The sequence below is a fragment of the Accipiter gentilis genome, chromosome W (genome assembly GCF_929443795.1).
Source record: "Accipiter gentilis chromosome W, bAccGen1.1, whole genome shotgun sequence".
In the NCBI taxonomy this organism is placed as follows: Eukaryota; Metazoa; Chordata; class Aves; order Accipitriformes; family Accipitridae; genus Astur; species Astur gentilis.
In genome coordinates, this window is record NC_064918.1 from 29,756,580 (window position 1) to 29,775,539 (window position 18,960).

Sequence of the window (18,960 nt, forward strand, 5' to 3'; positions counted from 1 at the left end):
TGATAACACTAATAAAATGACAACAATAGTAATAAAAGGATTGGAATGTACAAATGATGCACAGGGCAATAGCTCACCACCTGCCGACCGACACCCCGCCAGTCCCCGAGCAGCAATTCCCTGCCCCCCCCCCCACTTCCCAGTTCCTAAACTAGATGGGACGTCACATGGTATGGAATACACCGTTGGCCAGTTTGGGTCAGGTGCCTTGGTTGTGTCCTGTGCCAACTTCTTGTGCCCTGGCTGGCCATGAGAAGCTGAAAAATCCTTGACTATAGTCTAAACACTACTGAGCAACAACTGAAAACATCAGTGTTATCAACATTCTTCGCATGCTGAACTCAAAACATAGCACTGTACCAGCTACTAGGAAGACAGTTAGCTCTATCCCAGCTGAAACCAGGACATAATGTATCACTGAGGTTCATCATCTATCACAGATCTTGGCGTATCAAGCTTTTCTTACCATACCAGACAATATGTACAGCCATGCTTTTACCCAGGTGAAACAGGAGAATACAATTTATGACCACCCTGACATGAACGAGGGCATGAAAGAAAACATGTTCAAAATACTCGCTTTTGAAAATGCTACTGAAAAGACACGCAAAGCATTGTGTAATTTGCCAAAAAATGCAGACGTCATTGATATGATAGAATACATGGATCAATCAGTGGACTCACAGAAAGTAGCCTATGCTGCCACAGTTCTCCAAGGAGCTACAAAGAAACACAAGGCCAGTAAGACACCCTTGGTCAAGTGTTTTAACTGTGGCAAACATGGACACATTAGGAGCAAATGTACAGGTACTGTTAACAGTAAGTGCTGCAACAAGTGTAAGAAAGATAACTGTTGGGAAGTGGCTTGCTGAAAAAGGACATGGGCCTGTGGAAAAGTTGTGCGAGCAGAGTTCTGTGTGAAAGAATGTCAGTTTGAGCAGCAAGACTAGGCCTTGGCTGAAAATAGCTGGCTTTACTGATATTGGGAGAAAAACAACAGCTGGTCTCGCTGTTATCAGGAGAAAGACAGGGACGGTGTGACCTTGGCATAACTTCACAAGTAACTTTTGAAGAAGTTCTCATGAGAAAGTTACTGAACACGCGTAGCTGCCAACCACAAGTGGGTGTGTTTTAGTAATGAATAAACATTAGCAATGTACCAATCATATTAGGACTAGTAGGCATAATTATCGCAAACTGTATAAATATGAGCTATCCGTGCAAATAAAGATGAATCACTTCTATCACTCATATTGGGTTGACTTATGTGCATTACTCCGCCACTCCAACAGATAACCATACCACCAAGAATACAGGACACCAACCGCGAAGACCCCTTGCGCGACGACACGAATGCAAGGGGTTTGGGCTGCCAGCCCTCAGGCAGCCTCGCAACCACCAGATCCGCCACTGCAGGAAGCTCTGGAGTGGACATAGAAACCGCAGTAGACATTACGTTGGTGGATGCAGGAGTCCACTTGGTGGATAGCAACATAAAGGGACCATTGGGGTTTGGGCTTAGTGCATTTTTAATGGGGCGATCTCCAACAGCTCTAAAAGCAATTCTGGTGCTCCCAGGGCTTATTGATGCAGATTATTGTGGGACTATGAAAATTATGATTCATGTTGTAATCCCTCCTGTTTCTATTCCTAAAGGTACCAGAATAGCACAATTAGTTCCATTCAGGTCGTGTGTTCCGAACCCAGGTGAAGTACAACGTGGAGATGGTGGATTCGGCTCCACAGGGAAACCGCAGGTATACTTTGCCATGGACACAACAAGAGGTAAACCAGAAAAGGTAGTGCAATTGGAAGGGCCTGATGGAGTTGTCATCAAGAAACTGATGACAATCAATACAGGAGCTGATGTTACGATTATTTCACGATGCATTTGGCCTCCATCATGGCCATCAATCAATCCAAATTTTGGTATTGCTGGGATAGGGGGCACACAAACCACCTTAGTAAGTCAGCTAGTGATTACATTTGTGTTCCCCGATGGTGAACACATTACGACGTGTCCGTATGTCATGACTACCCCAACTGAATTGTTTGGCCTCGTAGGCCGTGATATATTGAGCCAAATGAAGGCAATGTTAGTGACACATCCTTTTTAGGAACGGTCACTGAGGGGCAGCCAATCCTGAAAATTAGCTGGAAAACAGATGAGCCTGTTTGGATTGATCAGCAGCCGCTAAATTCTGAAAGGTAGCTAAAAATACAAGGGTTAGTTGAGGACCAATTGAGAGCGGGACATGTTGTTCCTTCTGCTAGTCCATGGAATACATCAATATTTACCATTCCCAAGAAAAGTGGGAAATGGAGACTGTTACATGATCTCAGAGCTGTGAATGCGGTGATGGACAGTATGGGAGCCCTGCAGCCAGATTTGCCGTCTCCAGTTATGCTTCCAGAAGAATGGGATTTGTTAATTATAAATCTAAAAGATTGCACCCAGATGGCGCTGAACGGTTCGCCTTTTCGGTACCATCGATTAACAAGGCAGAACCCTATAAGAGATACCATTGGGTCGTGTTACCGCAATGAATGCGCAATTCCCCCACGATGTGTCAGGTGTATATGGCCTGGGCATCAGAGCCTGTAAGAAAGCAGTTTCCTCAGTAACTTGCCACAGGATGAGATTTTAACTCAATTGCAGGACATCTTAAGCCATCGCGGAGTAATAATCACTCCTGAAAAGGTGCAAAAGGCAGCACCTTGGAAGTATTTGGGGTGGCACATAGATGCTAGCAATGTTAAACCTCAGAAAGTTCACATAACATGAGAAATTTTAACGTTACATGATGTCCAGAAGCTTGTGGGAGATATCCAGTGGGTGCGGAATATTTGCGGTATCACTAATGGCGCTATGACCCCTCTGGTAGAACTCTTGGGTATGAGAACACTGTGCAGATGAGAAACGGGAAAGGACAGAGCTGACCAATTGGTTGCAGCGCCACGGGAGCCTCCTCCAGGGAATGGTTTTCAACAAAGCACAGCAATCACATGCGTTCTTGCACCAACCCACTAGGATGTTAACAAAGCAATTTGACTTACCACTTACTGACGCCCAAGGTATTGTTAAAGCATGCCCTGATTGTCAAAAGGAAGGGCTGGGCTTGGGCTGTGGGGTTAACCGACGAGGTCTTTTGCCATTGCAGTTGTGGCAAATGGATGTCACCCATGTCATGTGGTTTGGTGCAAAGCGTTCTGTGCACGTGTGTATTGATACCTATCCTGCTGCCGTGTGGGCCACGGCACGAACTGGAGAAAAGGCCTTACATATTGAATGACATCTTCACGCTTCTTTTGCAGTGCTGGGTGTGCCTAAAGAAATTAAGACAGACAACGGCCCAGCCTATGGTTCTACACAATTTGCTCGATTTTGTAATTTGTGGGGAATTCACCATAGTACCGGTATTCTACATCTTCCCACAGGACAAGCTATTGTCGAATGGGCCAACCAAACCCTAAAAGAACATGCTGCAAAAACAAAAAGGGGGAACCCAGGGCTTACTCCCAGAGGAACGATTGGCCAAAGCCTTATTTGTGCTAAATTATCTTAGATTGACAGGTGATCACAAAGACCCACCAATGGTAGTGCATCATGTTCTTTTACAGGCGGAAAGGACGCAACAAAGCACAGGAATCATGGTAATGTATAAGGACCCAGAATCCAGGAAATGGTGCGGATCAGCAGAAGTAAAACTTACTGGGAGATCCCGGCTAAGTGGGTCAAGCCATGGCTTCGCACTGATGCTGGACCCGGAATTGTCCCAATGGCAACTGGCACGGCATCGGCGGGTGCTGGAGCCACTGATCCGACAGATTCCAACTAATAGAGTATTACTAGCGGACACTGAGTCCTTCAGAGAGGTTTTTAGTACAGCGTGCCTTATTGTATATAGAACTTGCTTTAGGTAAAAAGTGTGTTAAGCATAATTTGATTAAACACAGTGTGATTACGGGAAGACAGTGTGGGGTAAATGTAAAGTTAGTTAAAGCCAAAATTAGGGGTAAGGTCTATTTCCATTAATAACCTGGGAACGAGGTTGATTGTGTTTCCACAGATACAGGCCCATGACGGACTCCTGTTCGATTTCCACGACCATCATCATGTGGAGCATCATAGATGATGTGGCAATATGAATACTACCTCAGCCGAAAACTAATGTATAGGTCACCTTGGCTAACATAACAGGTCAAGATTCTCTGTACATCGCAACTGTATCGTAAAGCCCATGAACCAATAGACAAGATGGCTATGACTCGTGCAGCGTGCCTGGCCAGCAAGCGCATGCGTCATAGATTGCAACCGAGGCGGTCTTTTGGCACCCGCTGGCCACGTGTGCTAAAACCCGTTCCTCTGCAAATGTATAAATACCGGGATTTTCCGAAGATCATCGGGCTGGTGTACGGTGAGGCCATCGTTGCCTCTGTGGGGACGCCCACGGAAAGCTGGCACCTACCGATTGCTGGGCTGATTTCATGGAACAAGATGGCACAAGAATGTACGGATGGTTCATTTTCCTCATAGTCCTCATGGTCTGGGTATTTTCTATTGCTGGCACAAGGACACGGGTGTGAAGATGTTGATGGGATGTGTTGCTTTAAGTGATCATTCTCAATCTATACACAAACATATAAATTGGCTGAAGAAACATACACAAAAGATCCAGCAAGAAATTAATTGGTTTGAAAACCAATATTCGGCGGGATAACACCATGGCTAATGGCATGGATTAAAGAAGCCTTACGGTGGTTGGGTATATTGATATTAATGTGTGTAATAGTTAGAATTGCATATGGGTGCATGATAAAAGGAGTCTCAAAGCTGACACACCAAGCTCTACTCGCACAAAAAGAAAAAGGGGGAATTGTTGGGAATTGGCTTGATGAGAAAGGACATGGGTCTATGGAAAAGTTGTGCGAGCAGAGTTGTGTGTGAAGGAATGTCAGCGTGGGCAGCAAGACTAGGCCTTGGCCAAACACTGCTGGCCTTGCTGATATCAGGAGAAAAACAACAGCTGGTCTCACTGATATCAGGAGAAAGACAGGGACGGTGTGACCTTGGCATAGTTTCATAAGCAACTTTTGAAGAAGTTCCCATGAGAAAGTTACTGAACACGCATAGCTGCAAATCACAAGTGGGTGTGTTTTAGTAATGAATAAACATTAGCAATGTACCAATCATATTAGGACTAGTAGGCATAATTATCGCAAACTGTATAAATATGAGCTATCCGTGCAAATAAAGTTGAATCACTTCTATCACTCATATTGGGTCGACTTATGTGCATTCCTCTGCCGCTCCAACACATAGGGATGGCCTGCTCATGCACCTTTAAGATTTCCTTCTTGAAGAATGCTGAGAGAGACTGAATTGTTATCTCGAGTTGTTTGTCTCAAAGATTGTTAGGTGTGAGGGACTGGACTGTTGTCTCAAGGAACTGTGAACTGTTTATCTCAAGCCCTTTGTCTCGGAGATGGCCTAAGCAGGACACTCCTCTGTCCATAAGGACAATTACTAGGTCATTGAGGCATCCAGGGGAGGAAACAGGCTGGAGCCCGGAGGAAGCATGCAGGAATGTAGAGACTACCGTTCTCATGGAAACTGTAGTCTTTGAGATAAGATACTGGTTCCTGGTGTTGATCACACAAAGGTCCTGTGCTAGACAAATCCTGCAGCATGTGAACAATATGTATGTGCATGCATCATTGAAATATGCCTTATAAAAAAAAACGTGGAGACAAGCCATGGTGTGCACCCACCACTGAAGAACTAAAGACTGAGGAGCAACGGGACACCGCTGGATCCATGGTGGTGACTATCCTTGCAACTCTATCCCAACTGCTTGCTTGATTTCTGCCTTTTCTTCCATTCTATCCAATCGCTACTATTTTCCACTTTTGATACTTTTGATAGTAAAAACTCTTTTGGTTATACGGCATTTGACCTCATTTGTGTCTTAATCTCACTTTTGGGATCATATCGAAACCTTCCCCGACATTGGATCAGGACAAATGTCCAGCCTTCCTGGACTCCTTTGCCCTTCAGGACTGCCTCCCAAGGGAATCTGTCAACCAGGCTCCTAAATAGGCCACAGTCTGCCCTCTGGAATTCCAAGATAGCAGTTCTGCTAATCCCCCTCCTTACTTCTCCAAGAATTGAAAATATAGCAATTTCATGATCACTGTGCCCAAGATGATCTCCAACCATCACATCACCCGCAAGTCCGTGTCTGTTTGTAAACAACAGGTCCAGCATGGCGCCTTCCCTAGTTGGCTCATGTTGCGGAGGATCCACAGGGGAAATCACGCACAGACCAATGTGATCAAGTGAAGTCCATTTACTACAACTTTTAGCACAGTTATATACCTTATGCACTTGTGCATGCGCCTTATACAATACTCTAATTGGTACACTACCCCGGTTCACACGACACTATCTTATTCTCTATTGGCTGTGCAAGCTTCTTCACGAGGTGTCCAGCAGTTACTTATCTCATTCTTCGGCATCCAGGAGTTGTTTGTCAGGCTCTTCTTATCTTCCTTTTTCCCAGCGTACAAGGACACAACATCCTTGTCTGCTCCGGCACTTTTGTAAACATGCTTCGTTCCCACCTAACAGCTGGATTGCTCACATGCCTTTGCCCAGCCAAAAATCCTCAACAGGCTCACTCAACAGCTGTGTCAGGAAGTTATCTTCCACACACTCCAGGAACCTCCTAGACTGTTTCCTCTCCACTGTACTGTATTTCCAGCAGACATCTAGTAAGTTGAGGTCCCCCATGAGAACAAGGGTGTCTTGGTTTTGGCTGGGATAGAGTTAATTTTCTTCCTAGTAGCTGGTACAGTGTGTTTTCAATTTAGTGTGAGAATAACGTTGATAACACACTGATGTTTTAGTTGTTAAGTAGCACTTATCCTAAGTTAAGGATTTTTCAGTTTCCCATGCTCTGCCAGCAAGCAGGTGTACAAGAATCTGGGAGAGAGGATAGCCAAGACAGCTGACCAGAACTAGCCAAAGGGATATTCCATACCAAAGAATGTCATGCTAAGTATATAAACTCGGGGAAGTTGGGCGGGAGGGGTGGATCGCTGCTTGAGCATCAGTCAGCAGGTAGTGAGCAATTGCATTGTGCATCACTTGTCTTTTTCTTGGGTTTTATTTTATTATATTATATTCCTTTTCAATACAATCATTATTATTATTATTTATTACTATTCTTAGTATTACATTTTATTTTACTTTAGTGTCCTGGGTTCAGCTGGGATAGAGTTAATTTTTACAGGAACCTGGGAGGTGGGGGCATAGCCGGGGCAGCTGACCTGAACTAGCCAAGGAGCTATTCCATACCATGTGACATCATGCTCAGTATATAAATGGGGAGTGGGCTGGGGGGAGTTCTCTCGACTTTCAGTGGGGGAAGTGGCGGAGCATCGGGTTCTGGGTGGTGAGCAGTTGCACTGTGCATCACTCTTTTTGTATATTCTTTCATTAGTACCATTGTTGTTGTTGTAACTTCTCTTTTTCTCTTTTTTTTTGGTGTTGTCCCAGTAAACTGCCCTTATCTCAACCCTTGAGGTTCTGTTTTTTTGGTTTTGGGGTTTTTTTTTCTTTTCTCTCCTTCATCTCCTCCCTATCCCACCGGAGGGGGGCGGGAGGAGTGAGTGAGCGGCTGTGTGGTCCTTTGTTACCGGCTGGGCTGAAACCACGACATTTAGTTATTAAATTGTTCTTATCTCAACCCACAAGTTTTCCTTTTTTCTCCAATTTTCCTCCCCATCCCATTGGGACAGGGGGACTGAGCGAGCAGCTGCGTGGTGCCTAGTTGCTGACTGGGCTTAAACTACAACAAAGGGCTAGCAATCATGAGACTTCTCCCAGCTGCTTATAGAATATTTCATCTGCCTCTTCATCCTGGTTGGGTGGTCTATAACAGACTCCCACCATATCTGCCTTGTTGGCCTTTCCCCCGATTCTTACCCATAAACACTGAACCATCATCAAGCTCTGGATAGTCAAAACACTCCCTGACATACAGGGCTACCCCACTGCTGCTCCTTCCTTGCCTATCCCTTCTGAAGAGCTTATAGCCATCCATTGCAGCACTTCAGTTGTGTGAGTCATCCCACAATGTTTCTGTGATTGCAACTATATCATAGTTTTCCAGCTGCACAATGGCATCCAACTCCTGTTTCTTGCCTACGCTGTGTGCATTGGTGTAGATGCACTTCAGTTGGGCTATTTATCCTGCCACCTTTTTGGGGGAGAAGCCCTAATTCCTATGTGACTGTTCTCAGGTGCTTCCATCATTTCTAACACATCAATAACCCTTGCATCTTTGCTGCCGCATGGATCTCCATCCCCTACCCCCATTGAGATAGCTAAGGTGCTGCGTGCATTAGTACAGGGACATTTCAAATGTGCTCCAGTGTGCTCAGCACATTGTGGAAGAGACCAAAGGACCTTGCTAGCACACCATCCCCTCAAACATTGGCACACTGCCCCCCAGGCTTATCTCTAGCAACCCTGGTTTTATCCCTTTCCCCTTTCAAATCTAGTTTAAGGTTCTTTCAATGAGGCCTGCTAACTCTTGTGCAAAAATCCTTTCCCCCCTTTGAGAAAGGTGTACCCCGTCTGTTGCCAGCAGGCCTGCTGTCATGTAGACTGACCCGTGATCAACAAACACAAAATTCTGCTGGTGACACCAGTCACAGAGTCAGGTATTGATCAGCTGGGTCTTCCTGTTTCTTCCAGCATCATTCCCTGCAAATGGAAGGACAGAGGAAAACACTACTTGTGCTCCTGATCCCTTAACCAGTCATCCCAAGGCCCTGAAGTCTCTCTTGATTGCCCTTGGACTTCTTATTGCAACTTCATTGCTGCTTACATGAAAAAGCAATAATGGATAATAATCCAAGGGCCATATCAGGGTAGGAAGTTTTCTCATCACATCTTTAACCTGCGCCCCAGGGAGGCAGCAGACTTCCCTAAGAAGTGGGTCGAGTCTGCATATTAGGCCTTCTGTTTCCCTCAGGAGAGGGTCTCCTATGACAATGACTCATCTTTTTTTCTTTATGGAAGCGTTTTTGATGCAGGGCATAGGCCAATTTAACCTCGGTGACACCCCCAACCTAGATGAATCATCATCTTCATCACTGTTCAGTTCCACTTGCAGACCCTCTTACCTATTGTACAAGGGCACCTGGGAAGGTGAGTTAGTCATGGAGGAGATGCACCTGCTGCACCAGGCAGGAACTTGTTGCGGTTCCCCCCTATCCCTTAAGTCACCACGTTCAGCCAAGTGGAGAGAAGATAGGGGATCCTGCATATCATGTCCTGTCTGCCAGACAGGTCTGTCCCAGGGAAGGTAGGGTGTGGTTCCAGTAGTTGATCTCTCTCTCAGACTCCCTGATACTACTCAACCTACTCACCTCCTCCTGGAGCTCTGTCACTAAGCAGAGGAGTTCCTCTACCTGGGTGCACCTCCCACAGGTGTACTCAGTAATGCTGTCTGGTACTGGCATAAGTGTAGGGCACATCCTGCAGCCTGACACCTGGGTAGCAGTATGTTCCCATCAGAGCTGTTTGGGAAGCTGTGTCAGTCATGGCAGGTGCAGAGTTTAGAGAGGCCATGGCCTTCTGCCAGGTAGATACCATTGCTTCCCTGGTCGAGCCAGCAGAATTACAGTGCCCTTCCTGCATGCCCTTCCACACAGACTGCCACACCATGCCCTTGCTGATGCACCACTCCCTGTTTGTGGCACTCCTGGTCACTAGCACTCCCTAGGGGTTTCTTTTATAGGTGTGGGTACTTGGCTGCCGTTGCTCCTGGCCCCACCCAGGTCTCATCAGCTGCTCTCACATGAGCTGTGGGCTCTTGGTGGGTCTCTCCGCTTCCCTGAGGTTTCCCCCAGTTCAGGACACACACACCCCCCCCCCACTGCACTCGAGTGCTCCACTGTGGATCGTGCTAGCACTGAAGCTGCTCACCTAATCTTCTCTTTGACAGACCTTTGATACCAAAGCAGATTTAGAATCCAGTACAAGTGCATAAACTGGGACACTAATAGCCTATTTTAAAATATACCAAAATATACCCTGACTCATATTTGGTCAGTTTTCTTGGGTGATGCTCTCTCTTGCTGAGCATGCTTATTGCAGTGGGACTTAATTGCTGATTGGGTCTACTAGAAAGTATTGCAAAACAAGTAACAGCCAAACTCTTAAAACTCTTTCTAAAAGTTCTCTACTAGGCATATTGTTTCTTCTGGGAAGAATGGAGGAGTGAGTGGAGAACAGTTACTCAAACTGCTCAAAATGCAGATGTTACTGTCTGGAGATGGAGGAAGGTTCTGAGTGGTTCAGCGATTGCAGCATAAATAATTTTGGTTTTTTGTGGGCAAATATAATCTTATGAAGAATTACAAGAAAAGAGCAGAAGGGCCATAAACTCCATAAAAAAGATTTCCAAAATCCACAGTACCTGGAGAAATGTGAGCTGATAAAAACAGGTTAATTTCAGATAAAGTTAGGTCATGTCAGGTTGTATAATTTACTTTTGAAAAGACAAAAAAGCTATCCAGAGCACAAAACTATGGTCTGAAAAAAAATCAAAGTGTGTTTCAAAGTGTATTTTCATTTGGTAAGTCACAGTTAAAAAAAACCAAAAACACCAACCTTAAGGTCAATGACAAAGTAATGTTAAGTTTTACAGATCAAATGGGTCTTTGCAGTATGAAGGTCAATACTGCAGGTAATACTTCCTAAGCAAAGAGTTATTAATGGATAACATCACTATTGTTTCCAGCTCTTTCAATGCTACCAAAGAATCTGAAACAGAAAATGTACAACATGATCAAATTCTGAAATTGTGGATGCTTGTGAGGTTGGTCTGAGTAAAGTGAATTTTTAATGTTCATTTTAAAGAGGAATATATACTAAAGCAATAGCAAAAATGAGCTTCAATGAGAACAACAGGAAAAAACTAGGAAAAAAATCTTTGACAGGAAGACTAATCTTAAAGTGGAGCTATGTTACAGAAATGTAACTGAGTAGTAAGTTTAGCTATTGTAGGAAAAATTAGATCTAAAATTCAAAGATAAGTAGAATTATTACAATGGTAATACCATTAAAGAAAGTTAAAGCTTGGCAGACAAAAGTGCATGTTTCTTTGCATGTAGTCTGAGCGGTTAGCAAATATGATTTTTATTGATTACACTTTTTGGGGACTGACAGTTTGCATGAGTAGTTTGCAGTGCTTTGGTCTGTTAATTGGGTCATGATGCATGATTACACTGAACACTGTAATAGTGTGGCAAGAACATATCTGATAGATCCTCAGAACACATTTGATAAAGTTTGCATAATTGATTTTTGTCTGTATCGCATCACAGTTTTTAGCCAAAGGTTAATACCAACTTTCCAAATTCCTGAGAATCCTCAGACAGATTACACTTTTTCCCCTCAGTTATTCTGCCACTGAAGTTTTCCTGTTCTTCCCTCTTTATTCCATCATAAGGGCTCTTAGGCAAAAATCTAGCTGTATCTTTAGGACTAGAATATTGACAACTTTCTTTTTTTGAAAAGAGCAGGGGAAGTCCCTAGTTGTCTGAAGTACTCGCTTCTAATCTTGTAAAAGCTGAGCATCATTATTATATATATGATACTTAAGCATAAAAATATTTGTGAGCTACTTTTGTAGGCATTTTCATCTGCCTCTAACCATGGGAGTAGCTTGGGAGGTGTAGAATAAGTTAAGAGATGCAGCTAACTGAGCTATGAAGCATCACAGATTCATAAAAATTATCTTGTGTTTGAAAAATTATTATCAAACAATTCCTTGGCCATTTTTCTTTGCATCAGTGATGAATTAAATCAATCAGCAATCACCTTAGTTTCCCCATCTAGAACACACAGATCATTATCAATGACTCTCCTCAGAAGTTGCCTTTGGTTGTTGTATTTGGCTGCTTCTGAACGTCTGGTTTCATGGCAGTGGTTAAGATTTAGTGCTACTGCTCCAGCAGTGGAAATGCTAAACCTGCTTATCTTGTGCATTTTTGTGGGATGGCTTGAGGGAACATTCACCTGATGTTTCAGAATCCAGTCTGTTTTGCATCCTTCTTAACTTATTCTTAGCTTTAGTAGTTTGGTGGTAGAGAATGGCATCAAGGAAAATGTACAGAGAAAATACCTAGGCGACATTAGAAGATCTGAGGAAAGATGACTGTCAGCCTGTGGGGAAAAAAAAACAAACCAACACAGAATCAGCTGACTTGAAAACAAAACAAAAGTAAATTAACTGATCACATATCCTTTTTTAGGAAATAGTTGTCTGAATTTACATGTGCTTGATGTTATTTATCAAAAAAATTCATCTGGAGTGAAAAGAGGGAGAGGACAAACATGGAGAGCTTTGCATAGTGCTTTCCTTTTCTGTGGAGAGTGGGAGAGCAGAAAGGAGAATCCACAAAAATACGTAGGGAGAAAGGATGATGAAAAAGAGAAAAACCTCAGAGGGAAAGAGGCAGTACTGCAAGAGTAGGAAGAGTGAAAGAGTGTATAGTTTCAATCCAAATATAAATTAGCACAAAATAAACTATGAAACTATATTTCACATAATATTTTTCAAAATAAAGCTGTCTCCCCAAAGTAAGGAGAACATGAGTCTGGAAATCATTATGACATGAGAATTAGACAGAAGAGACAATGTTATGTCTAAAACCTTGTCCATAACTCTGTGCTGCTCTTTCTCTCATTCTCTCTTGCACGCCATGTGTCTCTCTCTCCCCCTCCCCCCCACTCACAGCCACTCTCACGTTTGGTCTCATGCTAGTTCTCTTGCTCTCTCATTTTTCCTCTTGCTTTCTCTCTCTCTCTCTCACTAATTCTCTCTGGCACTATCTCACTTTCTCTTTATTTTGCTCTTGCTTTTCTCTCACTCACGTTCTCTCTCATCCTTTCTCTTGCTGTCAGTCACTCTTGTTCTCTCTCGTGCTCACTTTTTTGCTCATGTGCTTCCTCTCAATTTCACACCCTTGCTCTCATTATCGCTCAATATTGCTTTCTTGCTCTCACACTTTCTCTCTCTTTTTCTAGTGCTTTCACACTCTCGCTTCATTACTGTTGTGCTTGCTCCCTCTCGTTTTCTCACTTTCTCACACTTGCTGTCTCATGCTTGCTTTCGATCACATGCTCTCTCTCCCCTGCTCTCTTGATTTCTCTCTCACTTTCTCACTATCACTCTTGCTCACCTTGAGCTTCCTTTCTCTTGCTCACTCTTTCTTGTGCTCACAGAACAGAAGTGGTTAGTACTGAAACACAGCTCCTCATGGCACCCCGACTGCCAGTGCTGGGCTGGATGTTCAAAGGGAGGGTCTCTTCTACACATCATGCAACTGATGCCACGTGGAGTAAGTGGATTGCACTGATCACACAATGGACTCGCATAGGAAACCCCAGTCAACCAGGAACTGTGGAAGTTATCACGGACTGGCCAGACGGCAAAGATTTTGGAATTTCACCAGAGGAGGAGGTGACACGTGCTGAAGAAGCCCCGCTGTATAATAAATTGCCAGAAAATGAGAGGCAATATGCCCTGTTCACTGATGGGTCCTGTCGCATTGTGGGAAAGCATCGGAGGTGGAAGGCTGCTGTATGGAGTCCTACACGACAAGTCGCAGAAACTGCTGAAGGAGAAGGTGAATCGAGTCAGTTTGCAGAGGTGAAAGCCATCCAGCTAGCATTAGATATTGCTGAAAGAGAAAAGTGGCCAGTGCTCTATCTCTATACTGACTCATGGATGGTGGCAAATGCCCTGTGGGGGTGGCTACAGCAATGGAAGCAGAGCAACTGGCAGCACAGAGGTAAACCCATTTGGGCTGCCACACTGTGGCAAGATATTGCGTCCTGGCTAGAGAATCTGGTTGTAAAAGTACGTCATGTAGATGCTCACGTACCCAAGAGTCGGGCCACTGAAGAACATCAAAACAACGAACAGGTGGATCAGGCCATCAAGATTGAAGTGTCTCAGGTGGACCTGGACTGGCAACATAAGGGTGAGCTATTTATGGCTCAGTGGGCCCATGATACTTCAGGCCATCAGGGAAGAGATGCAACATATAGATGGGCTCGAGATCGAAGGGTGGACCTGATCATGGACACTATCGCGCAGGTTATCCATGAATGTGAAACATGTGCTGCAATTAAGCAAGCCAAGCGGTTAAAGCCCCTGTGGTATGGAGGGCGATGGCTGAAATATAAATTTGGGGAAGCCTGGCAGATTGACTATATCACACTCCCACAAACTCGCCAAGGCAAGCGCTATGTGCTGACAATGGTGGAAACAACCACCGGATGGCTGGAAACATATTCTGTGCCCCATGCCACTACCCGGAACACTATCCTGGGCCTTGAGAAGCAGCTCTTGTGGCGACATGGCACCCCAGAAAGAATTGAGTCAGACAATGGGACTCATTTCCGAAACAACCTCATAGACACCTGGGCCAAAGAGCATGGCATTGAGTGGGTGTATAGTATCCCCTATCATGCACCAGCCTCTGGGAAAATTGAGCGATACAATGGACTGTTAAAGACTACATTGAAAGCAATGGGTGTGGGGGTGTGGGGGTGTGTAACTTTCAAACATTGGGATACACGCTTAGCAAAAGCCACCTGGTTAGTCAACACCAGAGGATCTGCCAATCGGAGTGGCCCTGCCCAGTCAGAATTTTTACATACTGTAGAAGGGGATAAAGTCCCTGCAGTGCACATGAAAAATATGTTAGGCAAGACAGTCTGGGTTATTCCTGCCTCAGGCAAAGGTAAACCCATTTGTGGGATTGCTTTTGCTCAAGGGCCTGGGTGCACTTGGTGGGTGATGCAAAAAGATGGGGAAGTCCGATGTGTGCCTCAAGGGGATTTGATTTTAGGTGAGAATAGCCAGAATTAAACTGTATGGTATTAGTTGCTATATAACCCTGCTACTGTATGTTATCATTACTATAATTGTTATATGCTATATCCATAGTACTATACTAAGAATCACTTAGATCAAGCAAGAAAGAACTGTGATAAAACTGAGCAAAGCGCAGTAGTGATGGAACCAGAACTGACTCCAGCATGCAACAATCCAACGGTGCACACCATCCTCCTGCTGCCTCCAATGTCACCTGCTCGTCACACCCCACTGAAGCCCAATTCTGCTCTGCCGACTGAGAGGACTTTGCACCATCCCTCCTGCCCAGAAAGACTGGTATGACAGATGGAGCCCAGAGTTGGGAACTAAATGAACTCAGCGAACATTTTATGAACATAACTCATGAACTAAAGGAATGATATCTCTGTGCGTGTATACATATATACATCTCATTGTTCATATGTCTCAAAGGGATGGAAAAGGTGATGATGATTGACCAGGATGTAACTGAAGTTATGGGAACTGAGCATGATGTCAATGGTATAGCATAAGGGGTGGATACTGTCCTGGTTTCAGCTGGGATAGAGTTAACTGTCTTCCTAGTAGCTGGTACAGTGCTATGTTTTGAGTTCAGCATGTGAAGAATGTTGATAACACTGATGTTTTCAGTTGTTGCTCAGTAGTGTTTAGACTATAGTCAAGGATTTTTCAGCTTCTCATGCCCAGCCAACAAGAAAGCTGGAGGGGCACAAGAAGTTGGCACAGGACACAGCCAGGGTAGCTGACCTAAACTGGCCAACGGGGTATTCCATACCATGGGACGTCCCATCTAGTATAGGAACTGGGATGTGGGGGCAGGGAATCGCCACTTGGGGGACTAGCTGGGTGTCGGACAGCGGGTGGTGAGCAATTGCCCTGCTCATCATTTGTAAATTCTAATCCTTTCATTATTGCTGTTGTTATGTTATTAGTGTTATCATTATCATTATTAGTTTCTTCTTTTCTGTTCTATTAAAATGTTCTTATCTCAACCCACGGGTCTTGCTTTTTTTCCTGATTTTCTCCCCCATCCCACTGGGTGTGGGGGAGTGAGTGAGCAGCTGCGTGGTGCTTAGCTGCTGGCTGGGGTTAAACCACGACACCTATATAGTACAGCACTGTGGAAGAAACAATTTTACAAAATCTAGGCAGAATTATTTTTAGTTAACTTTGGGTCTGAGCCAAAGCCTGTGGTCAGGTGAAACGATTTCATTGACTGCCTCAGATTTTGGATTAGGCTCATGCCCCATATCATGGGCAATGCTAGAGCCATGTATTTATCTTAAATCAGTGCAAACTATACTCGCTCCTTGAATATATTTTAATATCTTTTATGAAAAGATGAAAGGTTATATTTTCTTTAATGCTTCCATAAGTCACACTGCTTGAAACTAGACATATTTTACTGAATATTTATAAAGACAATTCCAAACATGAAGCATGTACTTGAGAGTCATCCAAATGTTATGCCATATTTCATTAACAATCTGTTACTAATGTATTGGGGACAACTGGTACATTTAATTTTATGAAATATAAGGAAGTATAAAAATATAACTATATATTGCTATGAAGCAAATGAAGCAAAGAAAGCATTTTTATGCATGAAACATTAGCATTAGGTTGTCAATATTTTTTAAAAAAAGTGTTCACCCTTTTTCAGTTCTGTTCTGTTAATCACACTGATGAGAAGGCTAGAAAAATATTTCAAGGTGAGTTTCTGTGATGGTACGAATCTAAAAAAACCCCACCCCAAACCTAGTAGTAGTAGTCATTTTACAGCCACATTAACATATAGAATCTTATCAAACTACTGTATATGGTACAATTACCTGACCTATACTAGAGAAGAATTTAGTTCAGTATATGGCTGAAATAGGCAAGCTGTTCATTTCTCCTGCTGGTCAGTATATCTTGATAAGAGACAAAGATAAAATCGTGTCGTGGTTTAACCCCAGCCAGCAACTAAGCACCACGCAGCCACTCACTCACTCCCCCCATCCAGTGGGATGGGGGAGGAAATTGGGAAAAGAAGTAAAACTCCTGGATTGAGATAAGAACAGTTTAATAGAACAGAAAAGAATAAACTAATAATGATAACAATAACACTAATAAAATGACAACAGTAGTAATAAAAGGATTGGAATGTACAAATGATGCACAGGGCAATTGCTCACCACCCGCCGACTGACACCCAGCTAGTCCCCGAGCGGCGATTCCCTGCCCCCCCACTTCCCAGTTCCTAAAACTAGATGGGACGTCACATGGTATGGAATACACCGTTGGCCAGTTTGGGTCAGGTGCCCTGGCTGTATCCTGTGCCAACTTCTTGTGCCCTGGCTGGGCATGAGAAGCTGAAAAATCCTTGACTTTAGTCTAAACACTACTTAGCAACAACTGGAAACATCAGTGTTATCAGCATTCTTCACATGCTGAACTCAAAACATAGCACTGTACCAGCTACTAGGAAGACAATTAACTCTATCCCAGCTGAAACCAGGACAAATGGCCAGGTTTGCTTTCCTCTTAGCACCTACACGCCTGCCAATACACCTTGGAGTTACACTTGAAAGACAGAAGATGATAATCACATTTGACCCATTCAGATAGGAGATTTCAGTGTTCCAAACTCCCAGATTTCAGAAATTAAACTTGTCACAAACAACCTTAACTAAATGAATAACGAATAACCTGGAGACATTTATTTGCTAGAGAACAAAAAAGGCTATCTCTGCATAAGACAAATTTTTGTTCCTCTCTGCTACAACCAACATATTGCTCTATGCCCTATACTGGAGTGAATGGGTATACTGATAAACTATGGTAATAGACTTCTGTCCCAAGTCTCTCGTGGCAAATAGAAGTTGAGAGAGCCTGACTGAAATTATGGTATTATCAGAAACATAATACAGCTGTAGTACTTAACTGTGGTCGTGGTAATTAAAGAATATCATTCTCATTTGCTTATATGGACCTCTGCAGTATCATATTTGAAGACAGAACTATTGCCCAGCCAAATACACCTGGAGAAAAATACTTAAGACACTTTCACCATTTTATCTTAAAAGTGCCAGATGCTCTGTTTTAGGTCTTGACATGTTACCATCAAACTCTGTAGCATTGGGAGTATGAGATCATACAGAGTCTGACTCGTCTACTTTCTTCCCCTTACTTTCTCATTAAAAAAACCCACAAACATGTGGGGAGAGACTTGAAGGAATCAGGCAGGACGGCGGGTACTGCTCCATTGTTAGAAAGGGATGTGCTGGAACTGGTAGGCTATAAACCTTGGGAGGCCTGATAAGGGAAATAGAGAAGCGCCGATGTGGTGGAGAATTACTGACCCGTCAGTCATGCTCGATAAAGGGCTGGAACTTAGAGTCTTTTGCAAAAATAGCTTAGTTGCTAACTGTCCAATTGCTAAAGTTTAAGTAGCTACCAATTAGCGCCTGCTGATAAGAACTTTGAAGCATAATAACCAATCAGTTTAAAAAATGGGTCTTCTAATTTTCTATATAAACGAGCGTTATATGCAATAAAACGACCCTCTACTTGCATCAAGCTCTGTCCCGTCTCTCAATCGTGGCACAAACAAACAAACAAAAAAAAAAACCAAAAAGAGAGAGAGAATAAAATGGGGCTTTTTGGTTTTCCGAATTTTGCAGTTTCAAGTTTATTTGCCGTTTGCTTTCGGGACAGCATAACTCTTAAGGATCAATCAACCCTATAGGGATCATTCTCATTTTAATGGCAATTATTATGAGAATTATTTAGAGAGAATAATGCTGCCCTTAGGGGCCTATTAATTCTCCTCCTTTCACTTGCTTGACAGAACTGGCCGTCTGTAATAAACTTTGCATAACCAATTTGTTAATCAAACCTGTTGGTTGTTAAAATATATTGATCTCTACAACTTAGTAATTAAGCTGCTTTTAACCACACTAACTTATTAGACAATAAGCACAGCAACAATTGTAGAAACTAGATATTGAGC

General features: G+C 43.5%; 4 protein-coding genes across 9 annotated transcripts in view; 3 read left to right on the plus strand and 1 right to left on the minus strand.

Annotated features, from left to right (window-relative positions):
- The window catches only part of LOC126035503 (macrophage immunometabolism regulator-like), a 42,609-nt gene extending 37,331 nt beyond the window's left edge, over positions 1–5,278 (plus strand). The window contains exons 4-5 of the mRNA XM_049794161.1: positions 1,657–1,785; positions 4,071–5,278. The gene's annotated coding sequence lies outside the window, so the exon portion shown is untranslated. The remainder of the gene's footprint in view (positions 1–1,656; positions 1,786–4,070) is intronic.
- LOC126035464 (uncharacterized) overlaps positions 1–18,960 on the plus strand; it is a 440,127-nt gene that overhangs the window by 175,759 nt on the left and 245,408 nt on the right. For 2 of the 6 annotated variants that reach the window (XM_049794079.1, XM_049794084.1), the window contains exon 2: positions 13,652–13,875. The exons of 1 other annotated variant lie outside the window; for it this stretch is intronic. The gene's annotated coding sequence lies outside the window, so the exon portion shown is untranslated. The remainder of the gene's footprint in view (positions 1–13,651; positions 13,876–18,960) is intronic. 3 more of the 6 variants (XM_049794082.1, XM_049794087.1, XM_049794081.1) reach the window with 2 other exon arrangements.
- The window catches only part of LOC126035469 (uncharacterized), a 340,981-nt gene that overhangs the window by 145,395 nt on the left and 176,626 nt on the right, over positions 1–18,960 (minus strand). The window lies entirely within an intron of this gene.
- LOC126035491 (uncharacterized protein K02A2.6-like) overlaps positions 1–18,960 on the plus strand; it is a 136,376-nt gene that overhangs the window by 76,024 nt on the left and 41,392 nt on the right. The window lies entirely within an intron of this gene.